This window comes from Chiloscyllium plagiosum, chromosome 45, assembly GCF_004010195.1.
Source record: "Chiloscyllium plagiosum isolate BGI_BamShark_2017 chromosome 45, ASM401019v2, whole genome shotgun sequence".
Classification (NCBI taxonomy): domain Eukaryota; kingdom Metazoa; phylum Chordata; class Chondrichthyes; order Orectolobiformes; family Hemiscylliidae; genus Chiloscyllium; species Chiloscyllium plagiosum.
The window spans coordinates 10,863,807-10,889,834 of NC_057754.1; the positions used below are offsets into that span (position 1 = coordinate 10,863,807).

General features: G+C 42.9%; 1 long non-coding RNA gene across 1 annotated transcript in view; it reads right to left on the reverse strand.

The window, feature by feature from the left end:
* Positions 1-692: 692 nt before the first annotated feature.
* LOC122543945 overlaps positions 693-26,028 on the reverse strand; it is a 26,792-nt gene continuing 1,456 nt past the window's right edge. The window contains exons 2-3 of the long non-coding RNA XR_006310195.1: positions 23,022-23,966; positions 693-3,408 (exon numbers count right to left, since the gene is read on the reverse strand). This is a non-coding gene — a long non-coding RNA (uncharacterized LOC122543945). The remainder of the gene's footprint in view (positions 3,409-23,021; positions 23,967-26,028) is intronic.

A 26,028-nucleotide genomic window follows, 5' to 3' on the forward strand; every position in this document is an offset into this window, starting at 1 on the left:
CCCTGAAGAAAGACACACCTTTCCCTCACCAAGATGGCGGTCAGTTGCCCAGTGACATGGGGCAGCACCGTGGCTCAGTGGTTGGCACTGCTGCCTTACAGCACAAAGGACCCAGGCTCGATATCATCTCGGGCAACTGTCTGTGTGGAGTTTGTGCATCTCCCAGCGTCTGCTTGGGTTTCCCCCAGGTCCTCCCACAATCCAAAGATGTGCACATTAGGTTAATTGGCCATAGTGTTCAGGGATGTTCAGGTTAGGTGAATGTAGAGTAATGGGGAATGGTTAGGGTGAGTTACTCTTCAGAGGGTCGTTGTGGACTTGTTGAGCCGAAGGGCCTGTTTCCATACTGTAGAATTCAATGATTCTATGACAAGCCCTGCCCTCACCAAGATGGCAATCAGTGATTATTCCCCCATGGCCTCAGGCCCACCCTCGGAGTTGAAAACTCCCCAGATCTGCACGCTCCCCACCCAAGGTTATCCATCATTCCTACCCAGTCTCACAAACTCCTCGCCCTGGGGTAGCAGTATCTTGTCACTCAGGCCTGGTGATCTGCCCAGGGGGTTTCTGAAGTCTTCCTTGCCCAGCTGCTAGTTCGTTACCTTTCCGACAGCTCCGATTCATACCTCGCAAGGCGGCCCAGCTTCTTGAGGAAGTTACAAATCACACAACACCAGGTTATAGTCCAACAGGTTTATTTAGAAGCACTCCTGTTTGGAGCACCACTCCTTCTTCACATGGTAGGAACATAAAACACAAAATTTATAGCAAAACATTAATGTGATGCAAATAAAGTGATATATTTAACAAACTTCAATTGCTGTTAAGTCTTCCATCTTTTAGAAGGGGTTACAGGTTTCTGTTTATTAATACGTAAATCCCAAAACTTCTTTTAAGTCACATTCTCAAGGTAAGTTAAGGTTTTACAAAACAAGGTGACATTTCAGCTCAGACAATACCTTAAAGGTGTGAGGTCAGAGTTTGTCTGTATCCCAATCGTGACTCAGACTGGGTCTACTTCCAAAGTGGAATTTACAAAATATTATATGAATTGACTGTCTGAAATGACTGCCCACAATTTGTGTACTTTTTGAGCAAAATAGAACAAATCTGTAAGTATAATTTTGAAAATACAAATTCACCACACAGACTTATATGTGTGTGCGCATGCAGGGGAGAGGGGGAAGAGGGGGAGAGAGAGTGTAGTGGCCGACATGAATCCAAGTTCTCAGTTGCAGCCATTCTCATGGGTACCGAACTTGGCTATCAGCCTCTGCTCAGCTACTTTCCATTGTTGTCTGTCCTGAAGTCTGTCTTGGAGGATGGTCACCTGAAGATCCGAGGCTGAATATCCCTGACTGCTGAAGTATACCCCAACTGGTAGGGAATGCCCCTGTCTGGTGATGGTTGTGTGGTGTCCATTCATCTGTTGTCACAGTGTCTGCTTAGTGTTGCCAAGTGGGATAGAATTGAAAAGCGGGGAGATGATGTTCAAATTACTTTGAACTGTGGTTAGTTGCCATTGGCAGCACTGTCACCATTTATCATTTCCATTTTGAAAAAGGAAAGAGTCACTGGGGACGGTGTCACACAGAAGCACATGAAGAACACCAAAGCTGAGAGCATTTAACTCTCAGGAAAGACCAGAAAGTTTTTCTTTTGAAAAAATGGTTCAAAGGTGACCTGACGGATGTCTTCAAGGTGATGAACGGCTTTAAAATCCATTAGTGAATACAAGAGAAACCTCTTCAACTCAATGACAGGTGAGAATGTGGAACTCTCTCCCACATTGGAGAGGCCTAGTGGCATTATCACTGGCCTGTTCATCCCGAGACCCAGATAATGTTCTGGGTACCGAGGCTCGAATCCTGTCATGGTAGATGGAGGGATTTGAATTCAATAAAAAGTCCAGTATTGTTGGAAAAACCTATTCAGTTCATGAATGCCCTTTAGGGGAGGAAATTACCATCCTTGTCTGGCCAACATGTGACTCTAGGCCATAGTAATGTGGTTGACTCTTAACCCCTCTGGACGATTAGGGATAGGTGATAAAGTTGCTTAGCCCGTGTTGTCCTTGTCCTATGAATGAATCAAGAATAAAGGGACAGCAAGTGGTTGACGTGGACAGCAGGAATATATTTAAGGAGAAGCTGGATACATACATGAGGGAGAAAGGAATAGAAGGATATGCTGAAGGGGGAGGTGAAGAGAGAATGGTGGAGGCTCACGTGGAGCGTAAATATGGTCAGAGATCAATTGAGTCGATCGATTCTATAGTATAGGACCAGACCAATGAGGCAGAAACATGTATTCATTGTAGATTTTGTAGTGGAAGGAAATACATTATTTCATTTTTGGCTGTAAATAATTATCCTTCACAGATTTTATGGAACATTTCCTTGGGAATATGCACCCGTTGACTTAAAGGGCACCAGCCTCACTGGAAGCAAAGTGGTGAGAGCGGCCAGTCCAGCCGAAAGAAACCCTCTGACCCACTCACTTCACTCACTGTCCAAATGAAAATGGCTCAGGCTTGGATGAGATATTCCCTCATTTTTAAATTAATTCATGGCACAGTATCAATGTCCAAGTCAGCACTCATTGCCCATCCCAAATTGTCCTGCTTGAGAAGGTGATGGTGAGCTGCCTTCTGGGACTACAGGGCCCCTTGTAGTACAGGGGCACTCACACTGCTGTCAGAGAGGAGTTCCTGGATTTTGACGCTGCAACAGTGAAGGAACAGCCAATATAGTTCCAAGGCAGGATGGAGTGCAACACGGAGGGGAGCTTGTAGATGATGACAATCTCATGTAACTGTTCTTTGACATTTTAGAGATTGAGCATGAATGTTGTTGCTGATTAACAGCTGACCCAACTCCTGTATTCACTTGTGAATTCACTCATGTTTTCTCAGATTTGATGACTGTGGTAAGCGCTTCCCACAGTCAGGGCAGATGAATGGCTCTCCCCAGTATGAACTCACTGGTGTTCATGTAGACCAAATAAATCTCTAAATTGCTTCCCACAGTTGGAGTACTTAAGTGGCCTCTCCCCAATGTGAACTCACTGATGCACCTGCAGACTGGATAACAGTGATTATTTTTCCATAGTCCAAACAGGTAGATGGGCTCTCTCCAGTGTGAGCCCGCTGATGTTTTAACACAGTGAAATATTTACTGAATTTTTTCCCACACTCAGAGCAGATGAACAGCCTCTCTCCAGCGGCAGCACGCTACTTGGGGTGAGCATCTCACTGCTCTTCCAGTTAAATTGATGTTTAAAACCTTTGATGCCGACAGAACAGACAAACATTTATCCAGTTACGGTTATTTAAGTCCTGGTTAATTTAGTCATTGTCTGCACATGGTGTTTGAGGTTTCTGTCTGCAAATCATACCCTTCTAGCATCCTGTAAAAAGAATTATGAAAGGAATAAAATCAGATTAGAAACTCAGAACAGACAAATCTAGTTTCTCTGGAATACCTTTTTGCTCTCTCTTCCCCCAAGTCTGTAAACCTCCACCCCCAACACTCTCTCCCACCATTCTCACTCTGCTGTCCCTAATATACACCCTCCCCATTCTCCTGAATGTGCTGCTGAACAGATCCATGCTGGACAGACTCTGCCCCATTCCTAGATTAGAGTGGTGCTGGAAAAGCACAGCAGGCCAGCAGCATCCGAGGAGCAGGAAAATCGACATTTCAGGCAAAAGTCCTTCATCACGAAAGCCCTTTCCTGAAGAAGGGCTTTTGCCTGAAACATCAATTTTGCTGCTCCTCGGATGCTGCCTGACCTGCTGTGTTTTTCCAGCACCACTCTGTTTAAGACTCTGATTTCCGACATCTGGAGTTCTCACTTTCGCCCTCTGGCCCATTCCTGATGTTCTTCACTTCCTTTCCCATCAGTTGCTAAAGTCAATAATTTAACCCAATATCTTTTTAAAAAAGGAATATTAAAGACAGTATTATGCTCACAGGCGTTGGACAGAGATAGAAGTTTCAGTCTGGGTGGAGATCAATCTTCACTGAGACAGAGAGAGGGAGAGAAGCAGCAACAGCAGCTTTGCTGGGCAGGAATGCGTAGCTGCAGAAGGTCAAAAGACCAAAAACAGAAATTGCTGGAAAAACTCAGCAGGTCCAAGACCCTTCTTCAAAAGCTCATTGCTTAATGTCTGCACTCAAACAGTAAGAGAGCTCTGATTGGCTGGAGGACCAGAGTGCCTCTGGTCCTCCCACCGTTTCCCATTTGTCGATGCTTTGATGATTGGGAATAAAATCGGACCCACATGGGGTTGGAGGCACTTTGACCCAACATCTGAAACTGCCGACTAATACAAAATGCAAGTGCTGTTGTCCTCCAGCCAATCACATCTATTCTGCCTTCTACAATGCTTTTGTCTTTTGCTGTGGGTACTCCCGCAATGTGTTCCATTTACCCCTTCACTCCTTTTGCTCACAGATTAAAAAGGATGATTTTCTAGCTCCTTTCAGTTGCAAAGAATCGTACCAGACGAGAAATATTAACTTGTGTTTTCTCTCCACAGATGACACCAAAACTGGAGGTGCAGTGCATAGCCAAGAAGGTTGTCTCAGAGTACAACAAGACTTTGATCAGACTGGTCACTGAATGGCAGATAACTTTAATTTAGATAAATGTGAGGTGCTGCACTTTGGAAAGGCAAATCAGGGCATGTCTTACATATTTAATGCTCAGCTCCTGGGGAGTGTTGCTGAACAAAGAAACCTCGGTTCATAGTTACTTGAAAGTAGAGTCGCAGGTCGACAGGATAGTGAAGAAGGTATTTGGTACGCTTGCTTTTAGTAGTCCATGTTGCGCTGTACTGTTAGGCTACTTTTAGAATACTGCATTCAATTCTGGTCTCCCTGCTATAGGAAGGATGTTGTGAAGATTTGCAAGGATGTTGCCAGGGTTGGAAGGTTTAAGTGATAGGGAGAGGCTGAATAGGCTGAGGTTATTTTCCCTAGAGCATCAGACACTGAAGCGTGACCTTACTGAAGTTCATAAAATCATAAGGGGCATAAACAGGGTGATAGGTCAAGGTATTTTCTCCAGGGTGGCAGAATCCAAAACTAGAGAGCATAGGTTTAAGATGAGACCAGGACCAACCAACCCAACCACCCCATGGCTCAACACTTCAACTCCCCCTCCCACTCCACCAAGGACATGCAGGTCCTTGGATTCCTCCATCGCCAGACCATAGCAACACGACGGTTGGAGGAAGAACACCTCATCGTCTGTCTAGGAACCCTCCAACCACAAGGGATGAACTCAGATTTCTCCACTTTCCTCATTTCCCCTCCCCCCACCTTGTCTCAGTCAAATCATGCCCGAAACGTCGATTCTCCTGCTCCTTGGATGCTGCCTGACCTGCTGCACTTTTCCAGCAACACATTTTCAGCTCTGATCTCCAGCATCTGCAGTCCTCACTTTCTCCTCAAAGGAATTGGTGGAGGCTGGTAGAATTATACAGTTTAAAATGCACCTGGATGGATATATGACTGGAAAAGGTTTAGAGGAATATGGGCCAAATGCTGGTAAATGGGACTAGATTTATTTAGCACATAGAGTTGGAATGGATGAGTTGGACCACAGATGCTGCACACCTCTATGACTCCTTAATAAAACAGACTCTCCAATTCTGAAGAACCTGGTTGATCAATGATAATCCTTTTACTGAAAGACTAGGACCCCTGACGATGCCGCTCCTTTAACAATGTTATTCTGTCCTTGGCTTTTCTCAAGAGGGATCGTTAAGGCAGAGGTTCCCATATGTCTGGAAATATCTGCTTGAAACAGCTTTTAAGTTTTTTTATTAAAACACTTGCACAATAAAAAGGCGAGTGGCCAGTTCTCCGAGTAAAGCATTTTTTTTCTAGTTTTGGGTTAGTTTTAACTGGTGACCTAAAGAACCAGCTCCATGCTGATCCTGTCTCTCTGTGACATTCCTCTCCTGTAAAACCCTATGCCTGAATTTACCTTTATGCCAATGGGTGTGTTATGGGATGTTGCAGGAAATCAGAATAGCTCTTTGTTAAGGTGCGTATTCACATCGCTGAGTTTTCAAATAGATATGGTACTCTAAATTTGGTTTTCTTTTGTTCACGTGTAAATAAATTGTATTTTGTTTAAAACTGGTGATTTGACCAATTGCATTGCTCTTGGAATATTCACCTGATATCTGCTTAAAATAACTAGAAAAGTTAGGGTCTGGGCTATCTTCTTGAAATGTTTTCAGAGGTCTAGCCTCATCCATAACAGATTGGGGGCTCTTTGTGGGTTTTGTTCTATCGTTCCGATTTGGGATTAGGGCTGTTGGACTGAAAGACAGCGACTGGCAGGTGTTAGTGATTTCTGTTCCGGGTGTTGAATTCAATTGGTTTAAACAGTGTTTGGTGTGGTAATGGCTCTTTCAGTTACTCAAAGTTTTCTGGTGATGGAAGACTTACATCAGGTGAACAAGGCAAAACTGCTGGAATTGGCAGACAAGCTGGAGTTAGAGTTACCTTCGTCCATCCGGGAGTGATGAGCAAGGACTGCTAGGAACCACTTCTTTTAAAAACTTATCTCGTGAATAGGTGGAGCGCACGCTGAGCAGGAGAGGACACAAGGCTGCTGAGTAAGTGTAGTAATATAGTTGGATGGTTGTGTTACCTGAAACACGACTTAGGCAGTGTATCCCACCCATCCTCATCCTCTAACCACAAGATGAGTTCTGTGCACCAGATTGATAAGGTAACTATTTTTCTTTATTTTTCAACAGTCTCTTTGGGAATTTAGAATAATGGGAATGGATGTGCAGAATGTGGGAGGTAAGAGTCACCACTAGTGTCTCTGCTAACTTCATCTGTGGGAAGTGCACCCAATTCTAGCTCATTGAAAACTGCGTTAGGGAGCTGCAGCTGGATGAACTTCGGATCATTTGGGAGGCAGAGGGGTTATCAAGAGGAGTTACGGGGAGACAGTCACACCTCAGGTATAAGCAAAAGGCAAATGGATTACAGTCAGGGGATGGAAAGGGAACCGGGAGACAGTGCAGGGAACCCCTGTGGCCATTCCCCTCAATAATAAGTGTACTGTATTGGGTACTGTTGAGGGGATGACTTACTGGGGTAAGCCATGGGCTACAGGTCTCCAATACAGAACCTGTTCCTGTTGCTCAGAAAGGAAGGGGGGAAGAGGAGCAGAGCATTAGTCACTGGTGACTCCATAGTTAGGGGGACAGATAGGAGGTTTTGTGTTGCCTCCCAGGTGCCAGGATTCATGATGTCTCGGATCATGTTTTTGGGATCCTTGAGGGGGAGGGGGAGCAGTCACAAGTTATGATCCACATGGGTACTAACGACATAGATAAGAAAAGGGATGGGTATGTAAGGCAGAAATTCAGGGAGCTAGGGTGGAAGCTTAGAGCTAGAACAAATAGAGTTATCATCTCTGGTTTGTTGCCTGTGCCACATCCTAGTGAGGCGAGGAGTAGGGAGAGGGAGGAATTGAACTTGTGGCTGTAGAGACGGTGGAGGATGATGGGTTTTGGATAACAATAACTGAGACTCGTTCTGGGGTAGGTGGCACCTCTACAAACAGATGGTCTACAACTGAACCAGAGGGGCACCAATACCCTGGGGGATTTGCTAATGCTTTTTGGGAGGGTTTAAACTAATTCAGCAGGGGCATGGAACCTAAATTGTGGTTCCAGAGTCCAGGAGATTGAGTGTAGAGAGGTCAGAAGTAAGGTTTCAAAATCACAAGAGTGCACCAATAAGTATGAAGGTGGTTTGAAGTGTGTCTACTTCAACACCAGGAGCATCCAGAGTAAGGTGAGTGAGCTTGCAGCATGGGTTGGTACCCAGGACTTCGATGTTGTTGCCATTTTGGCGACATGGATACAGCAGGGACAAGAATGGTTGTGGCAGGTTCCGGGATTAGATAGTTCAGTAAGAACAGAAAAGATGGTAAAAGAGGGGGAGGTGTGGCATTGTTCGTCAAGGACAGCATTACGATAGCAGAATGGATGTCTGAGGACTCGTCTACTGAGGTAGTACGAGCTGAGGTTAGAAACTGGAAAGGACAGGTCACCCTGTTGGGAGTTTTCTAAAGGCCTCTGAATCGTTCCAGAGATTAGAGGAAAGGATAGCAAAAAATGACTCTGGATAGGAGTGAGAGTAACTGGATATTTGCTATGGAGGATTTGAACTTTCCAAATATTGACTGGAAATAGATAGTTGATTACTTTAGATGAGTCAGTTTTTGTCAAATGTGTGCAGGAGGGTTTCCTGACACAGTATGGAGACAGGCCAACAAGGGGCGAGACCACATTGGATTTGGTACTGGGTAATGAACCCGGCCAGGTGTTGGATTTGGAGGTAGGTGAGCACTTTGGTGGTGGTGACCACAACTCGGATATGTTTAGCTTAGTGATGGAAAGGAATAGGTATATACCACAGGCCAGGAATTAGTTGGTGGAAAGGCAATTATGATGCGATTAGGCAAGGTTTTGGATGCATAGGATGGGGAAGTAAACTGCAGGAAATAGGCACAATTAAAATGTGGAGCTTATTCAAATAACAGCTACTGCATGTCCTTGATAAGTATGTACCTGTCAGGCTGGGAAGTAGGGGTCGAGCAAGGGAGCTGTGGTTTACTAAAAATGTTGAATCTCTTGTGAAGAGGAAGAAGGCGGCTTATGTTAGGATGAAATGTGAAGCCTCAGTTGGAGCACTTGAAAGTTACGAGTTAGCGAGGAAAGACTAAAGAGAGAGCTAAGAAGAGCCAGGAGGCTACATAAGAAGTCATTGGCAGATAGGGTCAAAGAAAACCCTGAAACTTTCTATCGGTATATCAGGAATATAAGAATGACAAGAGTAAGATTAGGGCCAATCAAGGATAGTAGTGGTAAGTTGTACGTGAAGTCCGAGGAGATAGGGAAAGTGCTAAAAGAATATTTCCCATTAGCATTCACACTGGAAAAAGACACTGTTGTTGAGGAGAATACGGAGATACAGGCTACTAGACTAGACGGGATTGAGGCTCACATGGAGGAGGTGTTAGCAACTCCAGGAAGTGTGAAAATAGATAAGTCCCCTCGGCTGGCTGGGATTTACCCTAGGATTCTCTGGGAAGTCATGGAGAAGATTGCAGAGCCTTTGGCTTTGATCTTTATTGTCTCCACAAATAGTGCCAGAATACTGCAGGATAGCAAATGTGTCCCCTTGTTCAAGGAGGGGAGTAGTGACAACCCTTGTAAGAATAGACCAGTAAGCCTCACTTCGGTTGTGGTTAAAGTGTTTGAAAAGGACTATAAGAGATAGGATTTATGATCATCTAGAGAAAAATAAGTGGATTAGGGATAGACAACATGGTTTTCTGAAGGGTAGGCCGTGCCTCACAAATCTTATTGAGTTCTTTGAGAAGGTGACCAAACAGGTGGATAAGGCCTTTGACATGGTGTGTATGGATTTCATTAAAGCGTTTGATAAGGTTTCCCTTGGTACGCTACTGCACAAAATATGGACTCATGGGATTGAGGGTGATTTACAGGTTTGGATCAAAAGTTGGTGAGCTGAAAGAAAACAAAGGCTGGTGGTTGATAGGAAATGTTCATCCTGAAGTTCAGTTACAAGTGGTGTACCGCAAGGATCTGTTTTGTGACATTGCTGTTTGTCATTTTTATAAATGACCTGGACGAGGATGTAGAAGGATGGGTTAGTAAATTTGTGGATGACACCAAGGTAAGTGGAGTTGTGGATAGTGCTGAAGGATGTTGCAGGTTTCAGAGGGACATATTAAGCTGCAGAACTGGGCTGAGGGGTGGCAAATGGAATTTAATGTGGAAAAATGAGAGGTGATTCACTTTGGAAAAAACAACAGGAATAAAGCGTCTTGGGCTAATGATAAGATTCTTGGTAATGTAGATGAACAGAGAAATCTTGCTGTCCATGTACATAGATCCCTGAAAGTTGCCACCCAGCTTGATAGGGTTGTTAAGAAGGCATACTGTGTATTAGCTTTTATTGGCAGAAGGACTGAGTTTCGGAGCCATGAGGTCACGCTGCAGCTGTACAAAACTCTGGTGCAGCCGCACTTAGAGTATTGCATACAGTTCTGGTCACCGCATTATAGGAAGGATGTGGAAGCTTTGGCAAGGGTTCAGAGGAAATTTACTTGGATGTTGCCTGGTACAGAGGGATGGTCTTATGAGAAAAGGTTGAGAGACTTGAGGCTGTTTTCATTAGAGAGGAGAGTTGAGAGGTGACTTCATAGAGACATACAAAATGATCAGAGGATTAGGTAGGATGGACAGTGAGAGCCTTTTTCCTCAGATAGTGACAGTTGGCATGAGGCGAGATAACTTTAAATTGAGGGGTGACAGATATAGGACAAATGTCAGAGGTAGTTTTTTTACTCAGAGTAGTAGCTTGCAGCAGTACCAACCTTGCCAACTTTAAGGGCATTTAAATAGTCACTGGATAAACATATGGATGAAAATGGAATAGTGTAGGTTGATGGGCTTCAGATTGGGTCTACAGGTTGACACAACATCGAGGGCCGAAGGGCCTATACTGCGCTATTCTATTCTATGTTAGCAAAGGAGAGAATCACAACAATAGCTCAGCACTTAAATTTCCTGGAAATGCCATGGAATCTTTGGAGATGGCTAAAATTCAATTGAAAATGAAGTATCATGATGTGGAGGCAAAGAAAAAAGAGAGAAATTAAATTTTTTGAATTACGATTAAAAGCAAGAGAAAAAGAATGAAAGACCCTTGTAGAACAAAAAGGACAGAATTGCTTTAGCAGGACAAAAAGAAAAAGAGAGAAAGAAGAGAGAGAGGAAAGGAAGAAAGAGAGAGAGTTTGAACTTCATAAATTGGCACTTGAATAGGAAGATTGGCTTAAGAGGATAGAGATGAAGGCTGAAGGTAAGCTCAGTGAGGATGAGCAAACTCATGGTAGCCAAAGAGCTGGTGGCGATCTGTTTAAATATTTTCAAGTATTGTCTAAACCTAATGAGAAGGATGTAGAAGCCTTTTTCATCTCATTGGAGTAGGTGGCTAAACAAATGCAGTGACCAGTGACTACCTGGGTTTTGTTGATCCAAAGAAAACTTGTAGTTAGAGCTAGTGAGGTATTTGCATCACTATCATAAGATGTATCTGGGACTTATGAGAAGGTGAAGAAAGCCATTTTAACTGCCTGTGAGCATGTGCCAGAAACCTGCAGTGTTTCAGGAATCTACGAGGGACCCTGGTCAAACCTGCATTGGGTTTGAAAGGATCAAACAAAGTAATTTTGATAGGTGGATAGGGGCATTAAAAATATAGCAAACCTATGATGCTCATAGATAGACGACTATTTTCGAGGGGTTCAAAAATTCAGTTCCTGAGGTAATGAGAACTCAATGTGGAAGAGCAGAGTATTAAAGTGGCAAGATTAGTAGCGGAAACCGCTGATGATTATGACTTGGCCCATAAATCAAAATTTGGCTTCCAACATCAATTTCAATCAGTGAGAGATAGACATTGGGGAAAAGAGAAATCCTCATGTGGAAAGGTAAAGATAAATTTTGGTGAAGATCATAAGGATAACTTACCACAGGGTAAAAAGGAAACTCATGAAGGAGAAAGAGAAGTTAACAAGCGTTGGTGTTTTCACTGCAATGAAATAGGCCACAGTGTTAGTGTGCTAGAAAAAGCACTGGGGAGACAGATGTAGGATAACAGGATGAGCCAGTGAATTTTGTTGGAGTGGTAACGAAAAGCACAGTGGAGGCTGGAAAGCTGCACCAGAATATTCAACCTGATCGGAGGTTGGTTAAAGAGAAAGAGCCAAATTTTTTTAAACCATATACCTGCGAAGGTAAAGTTTACTCGTATAGGCCAGCAGCAGCAGGTAAAGAGGTTACAATATTAAGAGATACAAGATCCTCTCAATCTTTGATGTTGACAGATGATGGGATATGTACCTCTGAAGGACTATTGTCAGAAAAAGTGCTAGTAAGGGAATTCACGGTGAGACATGAAGCACTCAATTACAGAGGGTGAGGTTAACGTGTGCAGTGAAGAATGGAGAAGTCGTGGTAGGAGTACTGGACAAACTCTCAGCTCCAGCTAACGATTTAACTGGTTCACAGGTAGGAGTGCTGCCCACTGTGGTTGAAAAGCCAGTGGAAACTCAGGCAACTGAAGTATGACAGAAAGCATATCCTGACTGTGTGGTAACGAAGTCACAAAGTCACTAGTTGAAACAGGAGAGATCAAAGAGTACAGATAAGAAAGTTGACGTGGAACAAGCAGACACCCTGTTCGATCAAATGGTTGAGACAAACCAGGAGCAGGAGGAAGACAAAGCAGACATCTTTAGTTCAGAGAAATTAACTGAGTTGCAGGAGAAAGAAGGGAAACTACAGCAATTGTATCAAAAAGCATACACGGAAGGAGAATCTAGATATATCTCAGTGTGCTACTATCTTAAAAATGATGTCTTAATGAGAAAATGGAGACCATCACGTCTTCACTCAGATGAGAAATGGGTAGACATTCATCAAGTTGTATTGCCAATGGGTTATAAAAAGGAGGTGTTGCAGATAGCACACGGACTACCAGTAAGAGGTCATTGGAGGGTAAGAAAAACTCAAACTAAAATATGAAAACATTTTTACTGGCCTGGACTGCACAAGGATATAGTTGAATTTTGCCACACATCTCATACATGACAGGTAATTGGAAAACCACAGGCAGTAATAAAACCTGCACCTTTAATACCTATTCCTGCATTTGGGGGACATTCTACAAAGTCTTAATTGATCGCATAGGACCCCTACCTAAAATAAAACAATAATGGATGTGTCCACTAGATTTCCAAAGGCCAGGGGTGGCATGGTGGCTCAGTGGTTAGCACTACTGCCTCACAGAGCCAGGGACCTAGGTTCGATTCCAGCCTTGGGTGACTGCCTGTGGGGAGTATACACATTCTCTCCGTGTCTGCGTGGGTTTCCTCCGGGTGTTCCGGTTTTCTCCCACAATCCAAAGATAAGCTGGTTAGGTGAATTGGCTATGCTAAATTGCCCATAGTGTTCAGGGATGTAGGTTAGATGCAATAATCAGGGGTAAACCTAGGATAACAGGGGATTGGGCCTGGGTGGGTTACACTTTGGAGGGTCGGTGTGGACTTGTTGGGCCGAAGGGCCTGTGTCTACACTGTAGAGATTCTATGACTCTTCAAGAACCAAAGTAGGGATTCTATTCCATTACACAATATCACAGCTAAAAGGATTGTAGGGGAGGTACTCAACTTTTTCACGAGATATGGACTTTGCACAGAGATACAAAGAGATCAAGAGTCAATCTTTACGTCAAAATCATGAAAGGAAGTTATAGACACCTTAGTAATAAATCAATTCAAATCTACCGCATGCCATCCAGAATCACAGTGAGTACTCGAAAGGTGGCATCAGATATTAAAGACCATGTTAAGGGCTTATAGTCAAGACTATCCAGATGATTGGGTTAAAGGACTTCAGTTTGTACTTACTGCTATCAGAGAAGCACCAAATGAATCAACCAAATTCAGTCCATCAATCCAAATTAGTTTTTGGGCATGAAGCGAGAGGACCGTTAAAATTGATTAGGGAGAAATTGGTAAGTCATAATTCAGAGACCACACAGTTTTACTGTGTGTTAAACTTTAGGGAACAGTTAAATAAAGTGGGGGAATTGGCTATACAGCATTTAAAAGTATCACAGCATACACTGAAACAGGAAGCTGACAAGAAATCAAACACTCGCTTAGTTACTTCTAGTGGTAGGTGAACCTTTAAAATCAAGGTTTAGTAGACCTCACCAAGTCAAAAGAAGGTTGAGTGAGTTGAACTATTTGATAAGGACTCCAGACAGAAATAAATCTCACAGAATGTGTTGTGTGAATATGCTCAAAAAGGTACTTTGACAGGGAAGGAAAGTTAAAGGAGGTTGTGTTATTGGTTACAACACAGAGGGAAGAACCAAGTTCAGAGTATTCTGAATTTGACATTACTCAAAAGAAATTGGACAATGTGGAAGTTATCAAAAGTTGGGATAAATTATTGAGCTACCTTCCTGAGGAAAATCAAAATGACCTGAAAGTGTTATTACTATCACATGGCGAGATATGTGGAAATAACCTGGGAAGTACTAACTTAATTGTGCATGACATAGATATAGGACATGCCAATCTGAATAAGCTACATCATTTTGGGCTTAAACCCCTGAAATTTGCACAGGTTCAAAAGGAGATTGAACACATGCTCCAAGATGACAGATTTAAAGTCAGCTGCAGTGACTGAAACTCACCAATAATAATGGTGCCAAAACCAGATGGTACCCAATGGCAATGTGTGGACTATCACAAAGTTAATGCAGTCACAGATACAGATTCGTATCTGATTCATGTTTGGAAGACTGTGTTGAAAAGGTGGGACAAGCAACTTGTATTACTGAGTTGGACTTACTCAACGATACTCGCAGGTACCTTTGTCTGAAAGAGCAAAGTCAATTTTGGTTTCGTAACGCCGAATGGACTCTGATCAGTTTAAAGCCATGCCATTTGATATGAAAAATGTGGCAGTTTCATTTCAAAGTCTAACCAATAAGGTCATTTCTAGTTTACCCAATTTTAAATATTGGTGATTTTTAATCACACATGGAAGGAACATTTTTCAGAATTGTTCAATCGACTGCTGAAGAGTGACTTTGCCAAAGCCGAAGTTACCTTCCTGGGTCATGTTGTTGGACGTGGTTCACGGGATGCAAAAACAAAGGTAATTGGGAGTTTCCTATACCATCGACAAAAAGAGCAGGACTACGATTTCTTGGATTCAATTAATTTTATCAAGTGGCTGCTTTGCTCACTGAATTACTGAAGATAGGTAAGATGCTTCAGTGGAGAGTGGTCTACGAAAAGGCATTTGACAGCCTGAAAACTGTTAACCACTGCCACAATGTTAGCCCCACCTAATTACGTGAAGCTATTCAAGGTGGCTATTATGCGGCTGTCAGTGCTGTGCTCTTCCATGAGGATGACGTGAAGATAGAAAGACCTATCGGGTATCTCTCCAGGAAATTGAACATTCATCAGCAGAAGTATTCAACAGTTGAGAAGGAGACTTTGAGCTTGGTGTTGGCATCACAACATTTCAATGTTAATGTTACCAGAGAGACCTTGGAGTGCAAGTTCATAGCTCCTTGAAAGTGGAGTCGCAGGTAGATAGGATAGTGAAGAAAGTGTTTGGTATGCTTTCCTTTATTGGTCAGAGTACTGAGTACAGGAGTTGGAGGTCATGTTGCAGCTGTACAGGTCATTGGTTAGACCACTGTTGGAATATTGTGTACAGTTCTGGTCTCCCTCCTATCGGAAAGATGTTGTGAAACTTGAAAGGGTTCAGAAAAGATTTACAAGGATGTTGCCAGGGTTGGAGGATTTGAGCTATAGGGAGAGGTTGAATAGGCTGGGGCTGTTTTCTCTGGAGCTGAGGGGTGACTTAATAGAGGTTTATAAAATCATGAGGGGCATGGATTGGATAAATAGACAAAGTCTCTTCTCTGGGGTGGTGGAGTCCAGAACGAGAGGTCATGCGTTTAGGGTGAGAGGGGAAAGATATGAAAGAGACCTAAGGGGCAACTTTTTCACGCAGAGGGTGGTACGTGTATGGAATGAGCTGCCAGAGGGAATGATGGAGGCTAGTACAATTGCAACATTTAAAAGGCATCTGGATGGATATATGGACAGGAAGGGTTTGGATAGATATGGGCCCGGAGCTGGCAAGTGGGACTAGATTGGGTTGGCATATCTGGTCGGCATGGATGAGTTGGATCGAAGGGTCTGTTCCATGCTGTACATCTCTATGACTATGACCAGGAATATCTGAGACAATCGTATACTCTGATCATAACCCATTGAAGTTTGTGTGGAAATTTAAGGACAAAAATACCAGACTGTTTTTATGGCACTTGTTATTACAGCCATTCAATTTGAAAATTGTGTATATGGCAGGATGAGAAAATGTGATTGCCGATGCGTTGTCCAAACTTAGATGCAAACCGGAGGTTTTTGGTGGCAGGATTAAATGGACTGAAATAGAATGTAGTACTGCATGTTTGCATGATTATAGTCAATGTATATGTACTGTGGTGTACTAACAATGTAAGATTAAGCAATTTTAAAATGAAGCCATCTTTGGATATTGATCAGTCATTCTTTTTTTTAAAAAGGGGGAGATGTGATGATGCTGCCCCTTTAAAAGAAGTTATTCTGTCCTTGGTTTTTTTTGAGAAGGATCGTAAAGGCACAGGTGCCAATATATCTGGAAATATCTACTTGAAACGGCTATTAGTTATTTTTAAAAACACTTGTACAATGAAAGGGGAGTAGCCAGTTCTCTCAGAGATGTACAGCATGGAAACAGACCCATCGGTCCAACCCGTCCATGCTGACCAGATATCCCAACCCAATCTAGTCCCACCTGCCAGCACCCAGCCCATATCCCTCCAAACCCTTCCTATTCATATACCCATCCAAATGCCTCTTAAATGCTGCAATTGTACCAGCCTCCACCACATTCTCTGGCAGCTCATTTCACACAAGGACCACCTTCTGTGTGAAAACGTTGCCCCGTAGGTGTCTTTTATATCTTTCCTCCTCACCGTAAACTTATGGTCCTCTAGTTCTGGACTCCTTGACCCCAGGAAAAAGACTTTGTCTATTTACCTTATCCGTGCCCCACAGAAGAAAACTGAATTTCAAGTAAATTAACTATTTGAAGACCCAGCCAACACGAAAATGCAACTTAACGAAGAGCTGGTGCAATTTCCTGCAACATCAGACAGAGAAAGAGAGAGAGAGAGATCCGACAGAGAGAGAGAGAGAGAGATCCGACACAGAGAGAGAGAGAGAGAGATCCGATATCACAGAGAGAGAGATATCACAGAGAGAGAGATATCACAGAGAGAGAGATATCACAGAGAGAGAGATATCACAGAGAGAGAGATATCACAGAGAGAGAGATATCACAGAGAGAGAGATATCACAGAGAGAGAGATATCACAGAGAGAGAGATATCACAGAGAGAGAGATATCACAGAGAGAGAGATATCACAGAGAGAGAGATATCACAGAGAGAGAGATATCACAGAGAGAGAGATATCACAGAGAGAGAGATATCACAGAGAGAGAGATATCACAGAGAGAGAGATATCACAGAGAGAGAGATATCACAGAGAGAGAGATATCACAGAGAGAGAGATATCACAGAGAGAGAGATATCACAGAGAGAGAGATATCACAGAGAGAGAGATATCACAGAGAGAGAGATATCACAGAGAGAGAGATATCACAGAGAGAGAGATATCACAGAGAGAGAGATATCACAGAGAGAGAGATATCACAGAGAGAGAGATATCACAGAGAGAGAGATATCACAGAGAGAGAGATATCACAGAGAGAGAGATATCACAGAGAGAGAGATATCACAGAGAGAGAGATATCACAGAGAGAGAGATATCACAGAGAGAGAGATATCACAGAGAGAGAGATATCACAGAGAGAGAGATATCACAGAGAGAGAGATATCACAGAGAGAGAGATATCACAGAGAGAGAGATATCACAGAGAGAGAGATATCACAGAGAGAGAGATATCACAGAGAGAGAGATATCACAGAGAGAGAGATATCACAGAGAGAGAGATATCACAGAGAGAGAGATATCACAGAGAGAGAGATATCACAGAGAGAGAGATATCACAGAGAGAGAGATATCACAGAGAGAGAGATATCACAGAGAGAGAGATATCACAGAGAGAGAGATATCACAGAGAGAGAGATATCACAGAGAGAGAGATATCACAGAGAGAGAGATATCACAGAGAGAGAGATATCACAGAGAGAGAGATATCACAGAGAGAGAGATATCACAGAGAGAGAGATATCACAGAGAGAGAGATATCACAGAGAGAGAGATATCACAGAGAGAGAGATATCACAGAGAGAGAGATATCACAGAGAGAGAGATATCACAGAGAGAGAGATATCACAGAGAGAGAGATATCACAGAGAGAGAGATATCACAGAGAGAGAGATATCACAGAGAGAGAGATATCACAGAGAGAGAGATATCACAGAGAGAGAGATATCACAGAGAGAGAGATATCACAGAGAGAGAGATATCACAGAGAGAGAGATATCACAGAGAGAGAGATATCACAGAGAGAGAGATATCACAGAGAGAGAGATATCACAGAGAGAGAGATATCACAGAGAGAGAGATATCACAGAGAGAGAGATATCACAGAGAGAGAGATATCACAGAGAGAGAGATATCACAGAGAGAGAGATATCACAGAGAGAGAGATATCACAGAGAGAGAGATATCACAGAGAGAGAGATATCACAGAGAGAGAGATATCACAGAGAGAGAGATATCACAGAGAGAGAGATATCACAGAGAGAGAGATATCACAGAGAGAGAGATATCACAGAGAGAGAGATATCACAGAGAGAGAGATATCACAGAGAGAGAGATATCACAGAGAGAGAGATATCACAGAGAGAGAGATATCACAGAGAGAGAGATATCACAGAGAGAGAGATATCACAGAGAGAGAGATATCACAGAGAGAGAGATATCACAGAGAGAGAGATATCACAGAGAGAGAGATATCACAGAGAGAGAGATATCACAGAGAGAGAGATATCACAGAGAGAGAGATATCACAGAGAGAGAGATATCACAGAGAGAGAGATATCACAGAGAGAGAGATATCACAGAGAGAGAGATATCACAGAGAGAGAGATATCACAGAGAGAGAGATATCACAGAGAGAGAGATATCACAGAGAGAGAGATATCACAGAGAGAGAGATATCACAGAGAGAGAGATATCACAGAGAGAGAGATATCACAGAGAGAGAGATATCACAGAGAGAGAGATATCACAGAGAGAGAGATATCACAGAGAGAGAGATATCACAGAGAGAGAGATATCACAGAGAGAGAGATATCACAGAGAGAGAGATATCACAGAGAGAGAGATATCACAGAGAGAGAGATATCACAGAGAGAGAGATATCACAGAGAGAGAGATATCACAGAGAGAGAGATATCACAGAGAGAGAGATATCACAGAGAGAGAGATATCACAGAGAGAGAGATATCACAGAGAGAGAGATATCACAGAGAGAGAGATATCACAGAGAGAGAGATATCACAGAGAGAGAGATATCACAGAGAGAGAGATATCACAGAGAGAGAGATATCACAGAGAGAGAGATATCACAGAGAGAGAGATATCACAGAGAGAGAGATATCACAGAGAGAGAGATATCACAGAGAGAGAGATATCACAGAGAGAGAGATATCACAGAGAGAGAGATATCACAGAGAGAGAGATATCACAGAGAGAGAGATATCACAGAGAGAGAGATATCACAGAGAGAGAGATATCACAGAGAGAGAGATATCACAGAGAGAGAGATATCACAGAGAGAGAGATATCACAGAGAGAGAGATATCACAGAGAGAGAGATATCACAGAGAGAGAGATATCACAGAGAGAGCGCGCGAGATAGCGATCAGAGAGCGCAAGATCAGAGAGAGCAATGGAGAGAGAGATCAGAGTGTTCAGAGAGAGCGCGAGAGAAATCAGAGAGAGAGATCAGAGAGAGAGATCAGTGATCGAGAGAGAGAGATCACAGAGAGAGCGAGAGAAAAAAATCAGCATGGAGCTGTTTCTTTGAGATAAAAGTTCAGGGTTTTTTCTAGTTTTGCTTAATTTCAGCTAGGGACTCAAAGAAACAGCTCCATGTTAATCTTTTCTCTCTCTCTCTCTGTGAACTGTGTCCAGTAAGAAACTGTGTTTAATTGAACTTTTTGCCAAGGGGTGTGTTAAGGGATGATGCAGGATATTGCCACAGTTCTTTGTTAAGTTTTTCGTGTTGGTTGGGTCTTCAAATAGTAAAGTTACTTGAAATTAGATTTTCTTTTGCTCATGTGTAAATAAATTCTTCTGTTTTGGTTAAAACAGAGTGGTTTGACCAACTGTGTTGCTCCTGGAATTTTATTTTTATTCATTCATAGAGTCATAGAGATGTACAGCATGGAAACAGATCCTTTGGTCCAACCCGTCCATTCATAGGACTTGGGCGTCGCTGGTTGGCCAACATTGATAGACCATCCCTATTCGTGGTGGTGGTGGTGAGTTGCCTTCTTGAATTGCTGCATTCTACTTGCTGTGAGTTGACCCACCATGCTGGTAGAGAGAGATTTCCAGGATTTTGACCCAAAGACTGAAGAAACGGCAGTATATTTCTAAGTCAAGGTGGTGAGTGGCTTGGAGGGGAACTTCCAGGTGTTCCCATGTACTTGCTGCCCTTGTCCTTCTAGGTGGAAGCATTTGTGGGTTTGGAAGGTGCCACCTAAGGATCTTTGGTGAATTTCTGCAGTGCATCTTGTAGATAGTACACACTGTTGCGCCGGATGACGGACTGAATGTTTGTAGTTGTGGTGCCAATCAAGCGGGTTGTTTTGTCCTGGATGGTATCAAGCGTTTTGAGTGTTGTTGGAACTGCAAACATCCAGGCAAGTGGGGAGAATTCCATCACACTCCTGACTTCTGCCTTGTAGATGGTGGATAGACTTTGGGGTGTCAGGAGGTGAGTTACTCACTGCAGTATCCCTCATTTCTGACCTGCTCTTGTACCCACTGTATCCACTATACCAACTGGTGAGTCCAGTTGAGTTTCCGGTCAATGGTAACCCCAAGGATGTTGACAATGGGGGATTTAATGATGGTAATACTGTTCAACGTCAAGGGTAATGGTTAGAGTGTCAGTGATGGTCATTGTCTGGCCTTTGTGTGGTGTGAATGTTACTTGTCACCCCAAGCCTGGATATTGTCCAGATCTTGTTGCATTTAACCACGGACTGCTTCAGTATCTGAGTCGTCGCAAATGGTGCTGAACATTGTGCGATCATCAGCGAACTTACCCACTTCTGACCTTATGACAGAGGAAAGATCATTAATAAAGCAGCTGAAGATTGTCGGCCTTGGACACTACCCTAAGGGACTCCTAAAGAGATGTCCTGGAGTTAAGATGACTGACCCTTCACAACCACAACCATCTTCCTTTGCATTAGGTATGACTTTAACCAGTGAATTTTTGCCCCCGATACCTATTGATTCTAGTTTGGCCAGGGCTCCTTGATGCCACATTCGGTCAAATGTGGACTTGATGCCACTCTCACCTCACCTCTGGAATTCAGCGCTCTTGTCCATGTCTAAACCAAGGCTGTAATGAGGTGAGGAGCTGAGTGACGCTGGCAAAACTAAAACTGGGCATCACTGAGCAGGGTGTTGCTGAGCAGGTGCTGCTTGATAGGACTGTTGATGACCCCTTCCATCACTTTACTGATAATGACAGGAGACTGATTGGTAAGGTTGGATTTGTCATGTACAGGGCATTCCTGCGCAATTTTCCACATTGTTGGGTTGATGCCAGTGTTGTAACTGTACTGGAAGAGGGGACCGGTAAGTTCTGGAGCATATATCTTCAGTACCATTGCCAGAATGTTATCAGGGCCGATTGCCTTTGCAGTATCCAATGTTCCAGCCATTTCTCGTCATCACTTGGAGTGAATCGAATTGGCTGGAGACTGGTATCTGTGATGCTGGGGACCACTGGAGGAGCCTGAGATGGATCATCCACTCGGCACTTCTGACTGAAGATTGTTGCGAATGAATCAGCCTTATCCTTTCTACTGATGTGCTGGGTTCCTCCATCAATGAGGATGGGGATATTTATGGAGCCTTCTCCTCCAGTGAGTTGTTTAAATTGTCCACCGCCATTCACGACTGGATGTGGAAGGACTGCAGAGCTTAGATCGGATCCGTTGGTTGTGGGATCGCTAAACTCTGTCTATCACTTACTGTTTGTAATTTGGAAACAACATCAAAAATAACACTCATTTACCAGAGCACAATCTAAATTCATGTAGACAATGGGGTATGCACACAATTACTAAAAATATACCGTATTCATACAATGAACTTCTTGAAGAAAAGTCAATCTTTTTCTAATAATAAGATCTATATTGAGCCAGTAACTCTCAGGATTACAATTTTTCTCACCTCTTATCAGAGAAAAAAAAGTTACTTCCCTTCAAATATTAATTCACCAGAATCCCTCCTGTCTCTATTTTCCTCTACACTGAATGCATTAGAAGGTACAGATTGCACATAACTTTACCTTTTGGTATGACTTTCTCTGGAGAAACACCAGCCATTTTCACTGGATTACTTTTTAATTGTCTGACAATTTGCCTTTAAATGTTCATCCCAAAGATAGGGAAAAGAAACCACTCCTTTGGACGCACTTCCACCTTCTACACTATTTTTTCTTAGCAGCTGAGTGAGAATCTGTTCTTTCACTTATGCTGCCTTTTCCACAATAATCTGATGCCTGTTCATCCCCACATCACAATGATGTCACATTCCAAATTCTATATGAGTTTGTGACTTGTGGTTTGCTGCCAACAAGATGTCGGTGAGAACTGAAGAAGGTTCACTGGATCCAAAGTATTAACTCTGCATTCTCTCCACAGATGCTACCAGATTTGCTAACCTTCTCCAGCAATTTCAGTTTTTGTCTCTGATTTCCAGAAACTACAGTTCTTTGGTTTGTTGTTAACTATTCAACTGGCTACTTCCTGTCACAAGGCTCACTGCCTTTCACTGAGGTCACCTCCTGGGTTTTCTTCCCCGAGAGCAGAGGCAGGCAAATTGCCCTGAATTACTTCCCCTCAAAAGTTCAAACAAGTGAGTTACGCATTACCCAAGAGCAAATCTGCAACAGCCTTCTGTGAGGAGACCCAAAATATGTTCAGCAAAAGAACCTGGTAAGTCCCACAATCCATCTCTCTGGCAACATATAATGTGCAGTGTGATTCCAAATAGAATTGCAAATTAAATGCTACATACCTTCAAAGTAGTCACTGAATTGATGATCCATGTGATCACAGATAAAACAACCTTTTGGTAAAAAGAACTCCAAAAGAATCAGGCCATAGGGTAAAAGTTGTGAAATCCTGTAATGCTTCCCTTTCACCAAGCGTCAGAGGGAATGTGGTTCAGTCCTGGATGCGATTAGCAGCAGAATCCACTTGCTGGTGTCTCAGTAGGTTGGATGTCTGAGCGAATCCCTTCCCACACTCAGAGCAGGTGAACGGCTTCTCCCCAGTGTGAACTCATTGGTACATGCGCAGGCTGTAAAAATCACACGGTACCTTCCATACTTGGGGCAGCTCAATGGCCTTTCCCTGTGGGTAACTCACTGATGCCTCATCAGGTTGGATAAATGAGTAAATCTCTTCCCACACTCAGGGCAGAGAAATGGCCTCTCCCCAGTGACAACTCAATGATGAATCTGCAGGCTGGACAAATGCCCTCCCACATTCAGAGCAAGTGAATGGTTGCTCTCCACTGTGAACCCACTGACGTTTCATCAGGTTGGATGATGGTGTCAATCCGTTCACACACTCCGAGCAGCTGAACAGCATCTCACCAGTGTGACAGTGGTGATGCGTTTCCAGTGCTAATGGGATACAGAAATCCTTTCTATAATCCCCACATTTACATGGTTTCATCATGATGCAGCTGTCCTTTTATTCTTCAGGATTCAATAATCCGTTCATCAACATACAGAACATGTGTACAGTCTCTCCCCACTATTAATGATGTGAAGTTTGTTGTGGCCTTTTAGCTGGTTAAAACCCTTTCCACAGAATCTGCATGGGAACACTGTTACTGTGGTGCATAGGTCATGTTGCTTCTCTGGTCACAATAATGTTTAAAAACTTGTGAAGCAGTCAGAACTGTCAAACAATTCACTCTTAGATTCACAGGATCCCAAAGAATCAAGCAGCTCTGCAAAACAAAAATTATAAAAGTCATCATCACTTTCAGTCCAGGATAGAGAGTCAGAAAGCACAACTCTAGTTTCAATCAAATATTCCTGCCTCTCTTGTGCCCAAAAATCTCTCATATTCCAAGCATTGTCTCCATCCTCACTCTGCTTTACCTAATACGCATACTATAAATTCTCCAAAAGGTGATGATTCATGCTGAGTGACAGACTTACGTTTCCTGTAATTAAATAGGTATTTGGTGAACTGAGTAAAGTATAGAGCTGTATGAGATATATGAGGAATGTGAAAAATAACAATGACCTGCACTACTGCCTTTTTTTATTCTTATTCACTCAAAGAATGTAGACATCATTGGCTCAGCCAACATTTATTGCCTGTCTCTATTTGCTCCTGACAAGGTTCAAACAAAAACAATCAGCGATTTGAAATCAAAATCTGATGGTCACTTAATGGATGCGAATTTGCAGGGCGACAAGCATGCAGAGCAGCAAATGGAACAGACTGGATTGCTTTGCAGTGTTGGTGTGGAGTCAAGATATGAATGTGTCCTGTATCATAATGACTTTCTGATTGTATATGTATTATGTAGCTACAATATTGTATTACAAGACTAGAAACAATGATAATGACACTTTGTTTATAGATCTATAAGCAATATGTTGAATATCTATTAAATAACAACACAAGAAATATCTATCATTTATTCCCCTTAAATATCAGCTGTTACCTGAGTAAATCATTCTTTTAATTGTGAATACTAAGAAGGAGGCATTATTTTACTCAGACAAGAATATGTGTCAAACTGAGAGAGTAAAAGATGTCAGCGTCCATAAGACAGAAATAGGAACCAACCTCTCCTAAATCTGCAAACTCCTGGATTCACTTCCTTTCCCTCTAGTTGCTACTACCAGTGACCAGTTTCTCACTTCCCTCCTAAGATGGTCTAGAGGAGGTCATTTCATCAGTCTGAATTTTTCCATGCACACAGTGCTATCTGGAGCAGTTAATTATTTCTCCTCACAGATTTAAAGTTCAATGATACTCCTGTCCAAATGGATCGAGTGACTCGGTCAGATCTTCAGATCAAGCTTGATTTGAGAATTATGTCTGAAAATTCTATCCTGCTGATCCTACAGTGTACTTAAGTCATCACCTGAAGTAGAGGTGATACATTATTTCAAAATTTTATTGAATGGGGCACTTGAAGAAAATAAATTTGCAAGGCTTTAGAGAGTGGATAGAACTTAACTGCCTCTTAAACCCTGACTATCTCTGATTGAAATCCTATATTTAAGAACATTGAGAAAGAGGCCACCATATTCGGCAGGCAAATAAACGTATAAAGATAAGAGCAAATACTGACAATAACTTTCAGAGAGAGATATACCCGACTCAAACTTTCCAACATCTGCTAACTCACTGGATTCACTTCCTCTGCCTTGAATCGCTTGAAGTGAACAATTTCATCCATCTTACTCCCTCCCAGAATGTTACACAGAAGAGGCAATTTCACTCTGACTCTCAATGGACAACGTCCGCATTATGATGTTTGCAATCAGCATGGGGCTTGCCTGAGGCAGTCAATAGGCAGGTGTGAGGATTCCTTGAGGTAAAAACAATGACTGCAGATGCTGGAAACCAGATTCTGGATCAGTGGTGCTGGAAGAGCACAGCAATTCAGGCAGCATCCGAGAGAGAGGAGGAAAACTTCTTCAAGGCAGGCATCCTTGCAAGAGGATTCGCAGTAGGGTTAAAATCAACGAGGTAAAAACAATGACTCCCACCCTACCTCTTGCAAAAATGCCATCCCGTATTCCCAATTCCTCCGCGTATCTGCTCCCAGGAGGAGCAGTTCCACCATAGAACACACCAGATGGCCTCCTTCTTTAGAGACCGCAATTTCCCTTCCCACGTGGTTAAAGATGCCCTCCAACGCATCTCGTCCACATCCCGCACCTCCGCCCTCAGACCCAACCCCTCCAACCGCAACAAGGACAGAACGCCCCTGGTGCTCACCTTCCACCCTACCAACCTTCGCATAAACCAAATCATCCGCCGAC